This window comes from Macaca nemestrina, chromosome 4 (genome assembly GCF_043159975.1).
Source record: "Macaca nemestrina isolate mMacNem1 chromosome 4, mMacNem.hap1, whole genome shotgun sequence".
In the NCBI taxonomy this organism is placed as follows: Eukaryota; Metazoa; Chordata; class Mammalia; order Primates; family Cercopithecidae; genus Macaca; species Macaca nemestrina.
In genome coordinates, this window is record NC_092128.1 from 52,523,778 (window position 1) to 52,537,727 (window position 13,950).

Consider the following 13,950-nt stretch of genomic DNA (forward strand, 5'->3'; position numbering starts at 1 on the left):
AATTGAATCTGATTGGAAATGACAAGGTCACTTTTTTGCCATCAGCAAAAATGGGGGCTTGAGATAAGATTAAGTTTATTAATTGGGGGGTGGGTGGGAGTTATGGGCCTGAGATTGATGAACTGCAGTCATTCTTAGTTGATACACCAGAATCTAAAAGTAACAGTGAATCTCATACATGCATTAATAATGAGATGATTCTTAATTGTATACACCACACTATGATGGACCCCTTGGAGATGCCATGGTAAATGTGCTGACAGAGGTCATCTGGGCAAGTCTAAGTCCCAAAGGAAGGTAAGAGCTGTTGCAAATTTCTGTAAGTTTTCAGAAGGCTGTCTTAGTAATAGAGAGAGCAACTTAGTCAGGGATCCCAAGGTTTATTTCTGTCTGAAGCCCAGTCATGTATAGAGATGTAATTACTGCTGATAGATGACTTTTTTCACTTTTTTATTGTATGTATTTAAGGTGTATAACATGACGTTTTGATGTATGTATACATAGTGAAATGATTACTACAGCCAAGCAAATTAACTTATTCATCACCTTCCATAGTTACTTTGTGTGCATGTTTGGGTGTGTGTGTGTGTGTGTGTGTGTGTGTGTGTGTGTGTGTGTGTGTGTAAGACCACCTAAACTCTACTGACAAAGCACATTTTCATTTCAAATACAATATTTTTAACTGTAGTCCTCATGCTGTCCATAGATCTCCAGACTTGTTCATTCTACACAACTGCAAGCTTGTGCCCTTTGACCCGTTTCTCCCTTTCACCATCCCTGATAACCACCCGTCTAACTCTCTGTTTCTACATATTCAACTTTTTTTTAAGAGTCCACATATGAGATCATGCAGTATTTTTCTTTTTATGTCTGCTTTATTTCACTTAGCATAATGTCCTCTAGGTTCATCTATGTTGTTGTAAATGACATTATTGCCTTCTTTTTAAAGACTGAGCATATTTCTTTGTAAATAGATTTTTAAAATTGTGGTATAAATAGAGCTATGCCACAGTTCTTTTTATCCATTCATCTGTCAATGGGCATTTAGGTTTTTCCCATATCTTGGCTCCCATGAATAGTACTGCAATGAACATGGCAGCACAGTTACATCTACAGCGTGCTGATTTCATTTCCCTTGGGTATACAGAGGGATTACTGAATCCTATGGTAGTTCTATCTGTAAGTTTTTCAGAAACTTTTGTACTGTTTTCCATAATGGCTGTACTAATTTACATTTCCACCAACAATTCATAGGGTTCCAATTTCCTCACATTCTCACCAACACTTGTTATTTTCTGTTTTTTAAAAACCAGCAATCCTAGTGTGTAAGAGATGATATCTCATTGTAGCTTTAATTTGCATTTCCCTAATGATTAGTGATATTGAGTACCTTTTCATATGTTTGGCCATTTGCATATCTTCTTTGGAGAAAAATCTATTCAAGACCTTTGCCCATTTTAAAATCAAGGTTTTGTTGTTGTTGTTGAGTTACATGAGTTTTAAAAACATATTCTGGATATTAATTTCTTATCAGACACATGATTTGTAAATATTTTCTCCTATTCTGTAGGTTGCTTTTTCACTCTGTTGATTGTGTCCTTTGATGCACAGAAGTTGTAAATTTTGAAATAGTCCAATTCATCTGTTTCCACTTATATTGCCTGTGCTTTTGGTATCATATCTAAGAAATCATTGCCAAATACAATGACATAGAGATTTTCTACTATGTTTTCTTCTAAGAATTTTAGAGTTTAACATATTATGTTTAGGTCTTTGATCCATTTTTGAGTATGATATAAGGTTAGGGTCCCATTGCTTTGTTTTGGATATGAATATCCAATTTTCCCAGCACCATTTGTTGAAAAGACTGTCCTTTCCCCATTGAATCATCTTGGCATCTTTGCCAAATATCAGTTAACTATATATATGAGGGTTCGTATATGGATTTTAAAAACAGCTTTATTGAGATATAATTCATGTGCCATATGTCGAAAGACAAAATCATAACAAAGTTAGTTTGAAGATCTTCATTGGCTTTTATTTGTGACTCTAGAATTGGGCCAGAGCTTCTTCTATAAAATAGATTAAGTGTTCCAGTGAGCTGAGTAGAGGAGTTTGGCTTCATAGACAGAAAAGGGAAGAGAAAAGCAAAAGCAGAGAACAAAAAGTGTGTTGGTTGTTTCAAAGCTACTTTCCTTGTAAATGTTAAAGCAGAGGGGACTTCCTTCTCATGCTAGCTAAAAATAGTCTGTTTGGGGATTTGGCTATTATTTCTGTCTCTCTCTTGATTTCTTTAAAGGTCAGATAAACAACTTAGTTTTGGCTCAGTTCAAACTAATGGCCTCCTATATATATATATACACACACATATATATATATATATATATTTTTTTTTTTTTTTTGAGAGGAGATCCTGCTCTATCACCCAGATAGGAGTGCAGTAGTGCAGTGGTGCCATCATAGCTCACTGTAACAATTGTTAACTCAAGGTTAGCCTAAAGCTGCCTCCTTGCATATTTTAAGTTCACTCTAAAGGTTTCTCTGTACATCGTGAACTATAACCTCAATGGAACTGTAAACAGACTGTAGCCTACTCTTGTGCCAGTCACTGAGTTTTGGCCAATCAAAGGTGGCCAGCTGTTCAAACTGTTCAAATAAGGCAGATGCCAACCTGTAGCCAATCAAGCTGTTTCTGTTCCTCACATTCATTTTCTGTACGTCATTTTCCTTTTTCTGTCCATAAATCTTCTTCCATGATGTGGTTGCACTGGAGTCTCTGAGCCTACTCTGACTCGGGAGGCTGCCTGAGGCTGCCTGATTCACAAGTCAAATTGTTCTTTGTTCAGTTAACGCTTTTAAATGGAATTCGGCTAAAATTTTATATTTAAAACCTTGAACTCCTAGGCTCAAGTGATCCTCCTGCCTCATGTTCCTGAGTTGTTGGGGTTACAAGCATGAGCCGCTGCACCCAGCCAAATTTTATTTAACACATATAATTGACCCATTTAAAGTGTGCAATTTGACGAGTTTTCAGTATATTCACAGATTTATGCATTCATTGCCACAATCAATTTTAGAATACTTGTATCACCCAAAAAGAAACCCCATACCCCTTAACTGTAAACTTCCCACTGCCTTCAACACCCTCTACCAGCCTTAGGCAAGCATAAATATACTTTCTGTTTCTATAGATTTATCTATCCTGGACATTTCGTAGAAATAGAATCATACAATATGTGGCCCTTGTGACTGGCTTCTTTCATTTACCACAATGTTTTCAAGATTCACCCACACTGGAACATGTATTAGTACTTCATTCCCTTTTGTGGCTGAATAATATTCCATAATATGGATATATCACGTTTTGTTTATCCATTCATCTGCTGATGGACATTTGGTTTGCTTTCACCTTTTGGCTATTGTGAATAACATTGCTATAAATATCTGTATAGCATATAAGTTTTTGTGTGGACAAACGTTCTCATGATTCTTGGGGTATACAGTGAAATTGCTGGGTCATATAGGAACTATGCTTCTTATGTGGATTTTGAATATGAGAAGAGAACTGGTTTCCAGGAAAAGGAGAATAATCTGGTGAAGAAGAAAGAAAAATTTGGGTTTCGGAAGGTCAAAAATGACTGAAATTAAGTAGAACCAGAAATTATTAACTACTTTTAAATTTACATAAAATTATTCATAAACTATTTTAAAATTTACATCCACAAGTATTAGTTTATCAGGTTCACATTCCTTGGACGTAGTATCAACAAAGAGTGTAGGCTAGAGTTGATACAATAGGAGAATTTCAGTAAGAAAAGAAATAACTGATGTGGTATATTCCATGATAAAAATAAGGGAATAAGTGAAAAGGAATTGGTCAGTGGCAGTCCTTTGATTTCCTTTAGAGTCAAGGATTGTAAACTCTCCAGTCCTAAAGGTTTTACATAGTCAGAAGAAATAATAATTTAGAGGGGCTAGGTGTGGTGGTTCATGCCTGTATCCTAGTATTTTGGGAGGCTGAGGTGGGCGGATCGATTGAGCTCAGGAGTTTAAGACCAGCCTGTGCAATATGGAGAAACCCCATCTCTACAAAAAATACAAAAAATTAACCAGGTGCGGTGGCACACCTGTAGCCCCAGGTGCTTGGGGGGCTGAGGTGGGAGGATCCCTTGAGCCCAGGAAGTTGAGGCTGCAGTGAGCTGAGATCGTACCACTGCACTCCAGCCTGGACAAAGTGAGATCCTCTCTCTTAAAAAAAAAAAAGAAAAAGAGAAAAGAATTTAGGTTGATTCACAAACTCAAATGCCCATGGGGTCAGGAAAGTAATAGGGAGTGGTGGGCAATGTGGTGGTCTGGGGACACATACTTATCTAAAACCATTGAACTTCAAACTTTTAAAAAATACTCTGAGAGCCAATCAAAACATGTCTGCAGATGAACCCAGCCTTCAGTAACTAGTTGTAATCCCTAAAATAAAGGAGGGGAGGGATATGGCACAATTAGGAATGTTTTCCCTTTCTAGGCCAGGCCATTCTTTGAGTCTTATAAATATAATACAATATTTCAGGATATCAAGAGGGAGGAGCCAAAGGGGTCACTGTTCCCAGCAGCCAAGTGTGGCCAATAGGATGTGATCCTTAGTAACATGCAACTTTCGGGTTATGCCTTTCAAAGGAAGAATGTTCTCTCCCTTTCTTTCCCTTCTCTTTGGCTCACCAGACACAGTGGTGAGCTATTTTGGATGATGCAGACAAGAGTAACAGCCTAGGGATGTCACAGCAAAAAAATAGAAATGGCCTCAACTTTGTAGTGCAGATTAGCTGTACCCGCACAGGCATTTATTTTAGAGAGAAATGAAGTTCTAACTTTTTAAAGCTACTGCTATTTTGGGTCTAGCAGATGCAACCAATCCTATATCATAAGTAGAATATAATCACACGGCTAATTTCATTTATTATATTAGTTAAGGTTCAGTTACAGAGAACAGATTTAGGAAGATTATGACAAGGAATTAAATGGTTTGTAGGAATGTTGTGAAGAGCAGATGCTAGAGTGAGCTTTTGGAAATGACTCTGAAAACCACACCGCAAAATGGTGTCACCACAGCAGCTGCTATGTCTTCCATGTCAGAAAGCCACTGCTACAGAAAAATGCGGGTCTGGCAAGGATGCCACAACAAACAGCAAAGTGTCATTACTGCTGCGGGCTCTAGAACCACAGCCTCTGCTATCATCTGCTCCTGGTGCCTTGTGCCTGTGCGTGATATCCACAAAACTAAAGCGTGCACCAGGACCTCTGCTAATTTAGCTGGAGAGAAATTAGTCACTTCCAACTGTGCCTGCCAGCAGAAGCAGCAGAAGCTCTGCCTCTGCCTTTTTTTTGCCTTCCTAAAACTTGCAGGAATGCATCTGATTGGATAAATCTAAATCTCCTTTAAAATCCTGTCTGCTTGGGAATCTGGGGAATGTAGTTTTCAGCTTTCTAGGCTCTGCAGTTCAATAAGGCACACTAGAAAAGCAGTACAATGAATGTTACAGTACCTATCTACCATATATTCACAGTATCCCCTCATAAGAATGGTGCCTGCCAGAACTTCTGAGATACACCAAGACTGTAGTCAAAGGAAAACTCATACCCTTATATGCTCTAATTAGTAACCAGAAAGAGAAAATAAATGAACTAAACATGTAACTCAAGGAGCAGGAAACAGAACAACAAGCTTAACCTAAAAAACACAGATACATTATTTTTAGATAAAATCTTAAACTATTTTTAAAGCAGAATAACTAGTAAATTAAAAGCCTGTCACAAACACAACAAAATGTCTCCAGAAGACTAATCTAGAAAAAAACAAAAACACACATAACATTCAGAATGGCAGAAGGGATAACCCATATATATGGAGGGAAAAGTTTTAGATATTTCAGTTTTGTTTTTTTTTTTTTGAGACAGTGTCTCACTCTGTCGCCCAGGCTAGAGTGCAGTGGTGTGATCTCTGCTCACTGCAAGCTCTACCCCCCGGGTTCACGCCATTCTCCTGCCTCAGCCTCCTGAGTAGCTGGGACTACAGGCGCCCGCCACCACGCCCGACTAATTTTTTGTATTTTTAATAGAGACGGGGTTTCACCGTGTTAGCCAGGATGGTCTTGATCTCCTGACCTCGTGATTCGCCTGCCTTGGCCTCCCAAAGTGCTGGGATTACAGGCATGAGCCACTGCGCCCAGCCTAGACATTTCAGTATTTAAAACAGGACGATGAACTCCTATGTACCCATCAATCAACTTCAACAGTTATCAACACATTGCCATTCTTGGTATTTATCTTCTCTCCTTTCTCCCCGCCTCTTTCCCCAACTCTCCCCAACTTACTTTTCCCTTGGAGTATTTTAAGGAAATTCATACAATATAGTATTTTACTCACAAGTACTTCAGTATATATCACAAACAAATTAGGACTTTAACAATTTGAACCTTAACCATAATAAATACCATTACACTGAACAAAAGTAATAGTAATTTCTTTATTTCATCTAATACTCAGTCTGTGTTCAACTTTACCTGAAGGTCTCAAACTCTTTTAACAACTGTTTTGTTCAAATCCATGTGCAAACAAGGTCTATGGACTGCAGTTAGTTAATTTGTTATGCAGTCTTCAAGTCTAGAATAACTATCCTGCCCATTTTTCCCATAGGCCATTTTTTGTTAAAGGTACATAGTCATATACACTGAATTTTCTTCATTCTCAATTTGACTGATTGCATCCTGATAAAAAACAGATAATTTTTAAAAGCACAGCTGGACGTGGGGACTCATGCCTGTAATCCCAGCACTTTGGGAAGCTGAGATCGGAGGATTGCTTCAGCCCAGGAGTTAGTTCGAGACTAGCCTGTGTGACATAGTGAGACCTCGTCTCTATTTAAAAAAAAAAAAAAAAAAAAGGAGAGAGAGAGAGAAAAAAAAAATTAGATATAATTCTATGATGATAAATTTAAGTACCTTAGGAAAATATCAAAAAAAGTCTCCATACCTAGAAGGTTTTATAGGTAAGTTCTTTCAAATATTCAAGGAGCAAATAATTTGTTTTTATTTTTAAGATCTTTAAGGCATGGAGAGAATATAGAAATCTTCCCAAATCATTTTACAAGATTACCCAGAAAATGATTCAAAAGTTTGAGAAAAACAGCATAAAGATGAAAACTATAAACTAATGTCTTATAAATATATATATATATTTGGAAAAGAGAATAATAGCAAAATATTAAAAGAACCATGCACTATAAGCAAATAAGTTTTATCCTAATGATTTAGAGATGATTCAGTATTAAGAAAATTTATTAAATAATTTAACACATTAATAGATTAAAGGAGAAAAACCACAAGAACATCAAAATAGAGGTTAAAATGGCATTTAATAGAATTGCGTATTCATTTATCATTAAAAACAAATTTGGCAGACTAGGCATGAAAATGTAATAACAAATTTCAATCTTAAATGAAAAGTTGATGCCATACTACTCTGAACCTATGATCATCACTATTATTTAACATTTTCCTTGGAGGGCTAGCAATTATAAAGCAAGAAAATGAAGTAAACTGTGTAATCTTGAGAAAAATATAAAATTATTATGTTTATAGATAACACATTTATCTCCTTGAAAAAATACAAGAGAATCAACCAAGAACCATGTAGAACTAAGACAAAAGATTCATTTGTTTTCCTCTATATCATTTATCTCAGAAAATGGAATAGAAAAAAAATCTCATATACAATAGCAAAAAATAATACAATACATGGGAACAAATATAGCAAGAAACATATGTGTCCCCAAATGAAGAACACTGCAAAACATTATGAAATGTTTAAAAAGACAGTCATCGGGCACAATTGAAAAATTAGCCGGGCATGATTGTGCATGCCTGCAGTCCCAGCTACATGGGAGGCTGAGGCAGGAGGATCACTTGAGCCCAGCAGGTTGAGACTGCAGTGAGCTGTATTTGTGCCACTGCCCTCTAGCCTGGGTTACAGAGAGAGACCCTGTCTAAATAAATAAATAAATAAAATGAATATATGGAGACATATTCATGTTCCTGAATCAGAAAATGATGTGGTAAAGATGCAACTTCTCCCTCAAAATAATTCATCAGTTTTAGCAGAAGGATAAAGGACACAGACATTAGCAGAGGACATGGTATCCAAGCAAATTGAGCTGCAATTCATTTTTTTGTTTGTTTGCTTTTACCATCACTGCTTAAAACTTTTACATTAAATATTTTTAGATGGAGCATGCACAATATTATTCCGGCATTCCCTTTTGTTTTAAACCCCATGGCTCCACACATTTAGGATACTTAATGTGACTGCTGATTTAATGCCATCCCTACTCAAATCCAAGCATGGCATTTTCTAGATAATAACAATATGATGCTTCACTTTTACTGCAAGAATAAACAATACAGACTGGTCAGGGCTGGCTACACAATTTTCAGGGCCCAGTGCAGAATGAAATTGTGGAGCCCCTGGTACAGAAAGAAGAGAAAAAGTGCTGTTACAGTTATTGAAATACAAAACCCATTCCTTTCTTTTCTTCAATGGTCTCTTTCTCAACTAGTCATGATGTTTTAAATTGGCTATTTAATGTTGTTCTAGGTAAAGAAAATGGGAATTTTAAATTATTAGTATGAAATTTTCTGTTCATCTATTTTTATTTATTTTATTTTATTTTATTTTATTTGAGACAGAGTCTGTCTCTGTAGCCCAGGCTGGAGTGCAGTGCCAATGATCTCAGCTCACTGCAACCTCTGCCTCCTGGTTTCAAGTGATTCTAGTGCCTCAGCCTCCCGAGTAGCTGGAATTACAGGTGCCTGCCACCGTGTCCGGCTTTTTTTTTTTTTTTTTCCTTTTGTATTTTCAGTAGAGACAGGGTTTCACCATGTTAGCCAGGCTGGTATCGAACTCCTGACCTCAAGCGATCCACCCACCTCGGCTTCCCACAGTGCTGGGATTACAGGTGTGAGTCACTGTGCCCAGCCTTCTGTTCATCTTTATATTATGCAATGCCAATTTTAAATGCAAATGTAGTAGTATTTTACTCATATGTGGCATCACTGAAAATACACAATTTATATTTTGTAACTTGCACATGCATGTTTTTAACTGTTACACAGCAGTTGAAATGCTGCATAAAACATATTTAATTCTTTTTATTTCACCTCTTTATATCGCTTCATGAACATTCTACCAACACACTGTACCCTCAGCTTACTGATGAGTAAAGAAGGACTGAAAGGACATAGAACGTGTGTTGCCCTATCTTTCTGTTTCCTTCGATGTCATCATTTTTAGCATAAGTGACTAGCTAATACAGGGAAATAATATAAGTAAGAAAGGATACGATAGAGTTACTTGGTTATTTGCATTATTAGAATGCCTTCTTTCCGCATTTGAAGAATGAAAAGCATTACCTCTTGTAACACATCTACTTCGTACTTTTGAGTCTCACTGAACTCCTATGTATCGTGGTCCCACCAGAATTCTGTGCTCGTGGGGAACTGTGAATGTTATATACAAATGGGACAGCAAGGAATGATGGGCATATGCATGTGAATATCTTTTCAGCTCACATGCATGCACCTTTGTCCCATTGGACTTCACTTATAAAACAAGGTTGAAAAATAAATTTATAAGAATATCAAGGCTGGGTGCAGTGGCTCACACATGTAACCTCAGCATTTTAGGGGGCCAAGGCTAGAGGATCACTTGAAGCCACAAGTTTGACACCACAGTGAGCTATGATTGTGCCATTGCACTATAGCTTAGGTGACAGAGAGAGACCTTGTCTCTAAAAATTAAAGAAAAAAATGTAATAAAAATAAATAGATAAAAGAATTTCAAGACAGTGACAGCAGAGCATTAAAACCACTGATGGGGCCCGTATGAGCCCTGGGCCCTGTTAGACTGCATAGATCACATGCCCGTGAAGCAGGGTCTGAAACTAGCTCACCATTTTTAGGAAGGAAGAGTAATGATAGAAGGGACTTGCTTTACATAATTTTAAATAATACTATGTAGTAAAGGATTTGGTTCTACTGAAGTGAGGTCTGGCCTTTGCCCTTGGCTTCTAGGAGGTAGTCTATGACAAAAGTGTCTTTGTTTTTAGGGTGCGAACTGACCACTCCTAATTTTAGAGTGGGGCTGGCCATGCCAGAAAGATCAACCATGTGATTTAGGGTGCAGGCCTTGGTCACCTGGTATCGGTCCACCTTGAGACTGAGTTCAACCACATGGGGAATCAATCAGTCAATCATACCTATGTAACAAAGACCCAATACAAATTTTAGACACTGAAGGTTGGATGATCTTTCCCGGTTGGCAATACTCCATGCATACTGTCACATATTGATGCCAGGAGGATAATGTGTCCTGACTCCACAGTGAGGACAATGGAAATTTTCCTATTGGAACACTCAGATTCTACCCTGTGTCTCTCTTCCATTGTCTAATTTTAATCTGTATTCTTTCTGTGTAATAAAGCATAACTGTGAATATAATAGCTTTCAGTGAGTTCTGTAAATAACTCTAGAGAATTATTAAATTTTAGGGTCATTTTCCAAACCCTTCAAACTTGTAGTCAGTGTCAGAGGTGAGGGTAGTTTTGGAGACTGTGCCATTAAACTTAGCAGTTTGGCTGACTCCAGGTAAATACTATAGAGCAAAAATAATGAAAATGGTACACTGTTGGTGCAAGAGTAAAAGAATGAATAGCATAATGCAGAAAATGTAGAAACATTCAACCCTACATAAAAAATTAGTAGATGATGAAATAGCATTTATTTTTAATTTTTTAAGTGAATAAGTTCTTTAGCAGTGATTTCTGAGATTCTGGTGCACCCATCACCCAAGCAGTGTACACTGTACCCAATGTGTAGTCTTTTATCCTTCACCCTCCTCCCCCACAAAGTCCCGAAAGTCCATTGTGTCATTCTCATGCCTTTGCATCCTCGTAGCTTAGCTCCCACTTATGTGTAAGAATGTATGATGTTTGGTTTTCCATCCCTGAGTTACTTCACTAAGAATAATGGTCTCCAATTCCATCCAGATTGCTGCAAATGCCATTATTTTGTTCCTTTTTATGGCTGAGTATATAATATTTTCAGTATTCCATGTATACACCATATTTTCTTTAACTGCTCATTCACTCATGGGCATTTGGGCTGGTTCTGTATTTTTGCAATTGTGACAAAGTAGCATTTTAAATCCATGAGGACAGGAAGGGACTTTCAATAAATGATGCTGTAACAATTGGCTTATAATTTATAAAAGTTTTCTGCTTTAGAACATGCAACTCCACATGGATTAAGAATATAAATGTGAACAATAAAAATAGAAAAGATATCATCTGTGTAAAGAAGTTACTTCTATGCTTAATGGCAAAATTTAAAAAACATTGAGAGATTTGATGATTTAAAATGAAAACATTTCTGATCAGCAGATAATCTACACAAACAAAATAAAAAGTCAAATGAAAAACTGGAATAATACATTTGGAATACATAATATAGAAGAAGGATTAATATATTCTATACACACACATACATTTTATATACATATATTATATATATATATATATATATATATATAGAGAGAGAGAGAGAGAGAGAGACAGGGTCTCACTCTGTCACCCAGGCTGAAGTGCAGTGGCACAATCTCGGCTCCCTGCAGCCTTGCCTTCCTGGGCTCAAGTGATCCACCTTGGTCTCCCAAAGTGTTGACATTACGGGCATGAGCCACCACACCTAGTATATTCAATATATTCTTTAAAGCCCTTACAAATCAACAATGTAAAAAAACTTGAAGGGAAACTGAGGGAATTCACCCATACAAATAAACACAAATATCCAGTAAACACTCACAAATGAATTCAACCTTAAATGACAAAAAAATACAAATTAAAACAATTAGAATATATGAATTTTTACTTATAGTAAATATTGTTTAAATGATAATACCCAGTTTTGATAAATATTCAGAGAAATAAAACTTTCTCACTGGACCAATAGGGGTGGATATTAGTGTAGCTTTTTTGGAGGACAATATGATAATGTGTATCATATGTCTTTAAAACATTCATGTCCTTTGAATACATAGAAATTTACTCCTAATAAACAATTATGAATTATTTGTCTATGAGAATATTAATAATAACACACAAGGAAACAACCAAATGTCTAGTAATATGGGAATAGTTAAATAAATACAGCTACCCATGTAGCCATGAAAAATGATAATGTTGGAGAATAACAGCATAGAAGAATGATGTCCACAAGATGGCAGAATAGAAAATCCCAGCCTTCATTCTTCCACAGAAACACAGATTTAATAATGGTATAAGTAACAAAATACCTTTATGAGAAGTCTAATTCTAACTAAGAACTTGCAGTACCCTTAGGCACAAAACCAAAGATCAGTGTGCTGAAACAGATAACAAAATGAATTTCACTTTATCTACATCAGCCCCTTGCCCAAATCAGCACAGTTCAGTGACTCCTCCATTGTGGGGAGTGGGGGAGAGTGGGGAAAATGTCCAGTGGTTCCCAGCCTTTCAAGATGCTCCCTGAGGGCTGGTTTATCTCACACACAGTGTTGAAAAGACTGGTATTGTTACAGGTAGCTAGACAGGCAGGAGCAGGGCAGGAGAGGGCTCTCCCCCAACCCACCAGGAATGTCAGGTGTCCCTCAGGTGATGGTTTGGCAATTACCACACTGCCTCCCTAAAAATGATAATTTGGCAGCTGTTGCCAAAGGGCTGGTTTATGCTCTGCCTCACAAAGAGCACTGAAGAAACTGAAATAGTCCAGATTCCTGGGGCAGCTGTTGCTGGCATGGCTCTGAGAGATTGGGATAATGAGCATAACTGAGGCTTCTCCCTTAGGAAAGAAGGGAAAGAGTGGAGCATACCCCCAACATCCCAACCTTTCACAGTTCTGATTGAGGGGCCAGTTTCTATCTCGCCTCACACAGATCACTGATGGAACTGACATAGTCAAACGCCAGAGGGAGCAAGAGATATGGGCTCCTGAAAGAAAAAGGCTGAATACCTAGAGCAGCTAGGAATGAGGGCCCTGAATCTCTAGCTGAATTGATTGATAAAGGCCTTTCCTAATCAAAGCCAGTCTGTAAAGACTGGGAAAAGGGACTGTTTCTTCAGGTGTACAAACACCAATGCAAAGCTACAAGGACATGAAGAATCATGTAACACAATTAATAGAACAAAAGAAATCTCCAGTAACTGATCATAAAGAAATGTAAATTTATGAACTGCCTGACAAAGGATTCAAATAATTGTAAAGAAGCACAGCAAGTTGCAAGAGAACACAGATAGACAACTAAAAGATATCAGGAAAATGATACATGAACAAACTGAGAATATCAACAGAAACAGAAATTATGAAGAACCAAACAGAAATTCTGAAGCTGAATATTATAACTGACCTTAAAAATTCACTAAGTGGCTTCAGTAGTGGACTTGATCAAGCAGAAAAAAATAATCAGGAAACTAGAAGACAGGTCATTTAAAATTATCCAGTCAGAAGAGCAAAATAAAAAAGAATGAAAAAGTGAATAGAGCCTAGGGGAATTATGGGACACTATAAAGTGGAACAGTTTCTGCATTATGGGAATCCCAGAAGGAGAAGAGTGAGAAAAAAAGAAAGCCTATTTAAAGAAATAATGGCTGAAAACTTCCGAGATCTGGGGAGAGAAATAGCCAGATTCATGAAGCTTAAAAAAATCCCAAATTGGATGAACCCTATCTACAGAGACATATTGTAATCAAATTATCAAAAGCTGAGAACAAAGAAAAATTTAAAAACAAGAGAAAAGTGATTCATCATTTACGAGAAGCCCCCATAAGACTGTCAGTGGATTTCTCAGCAGGAAGCTTGTGGGTCAGAA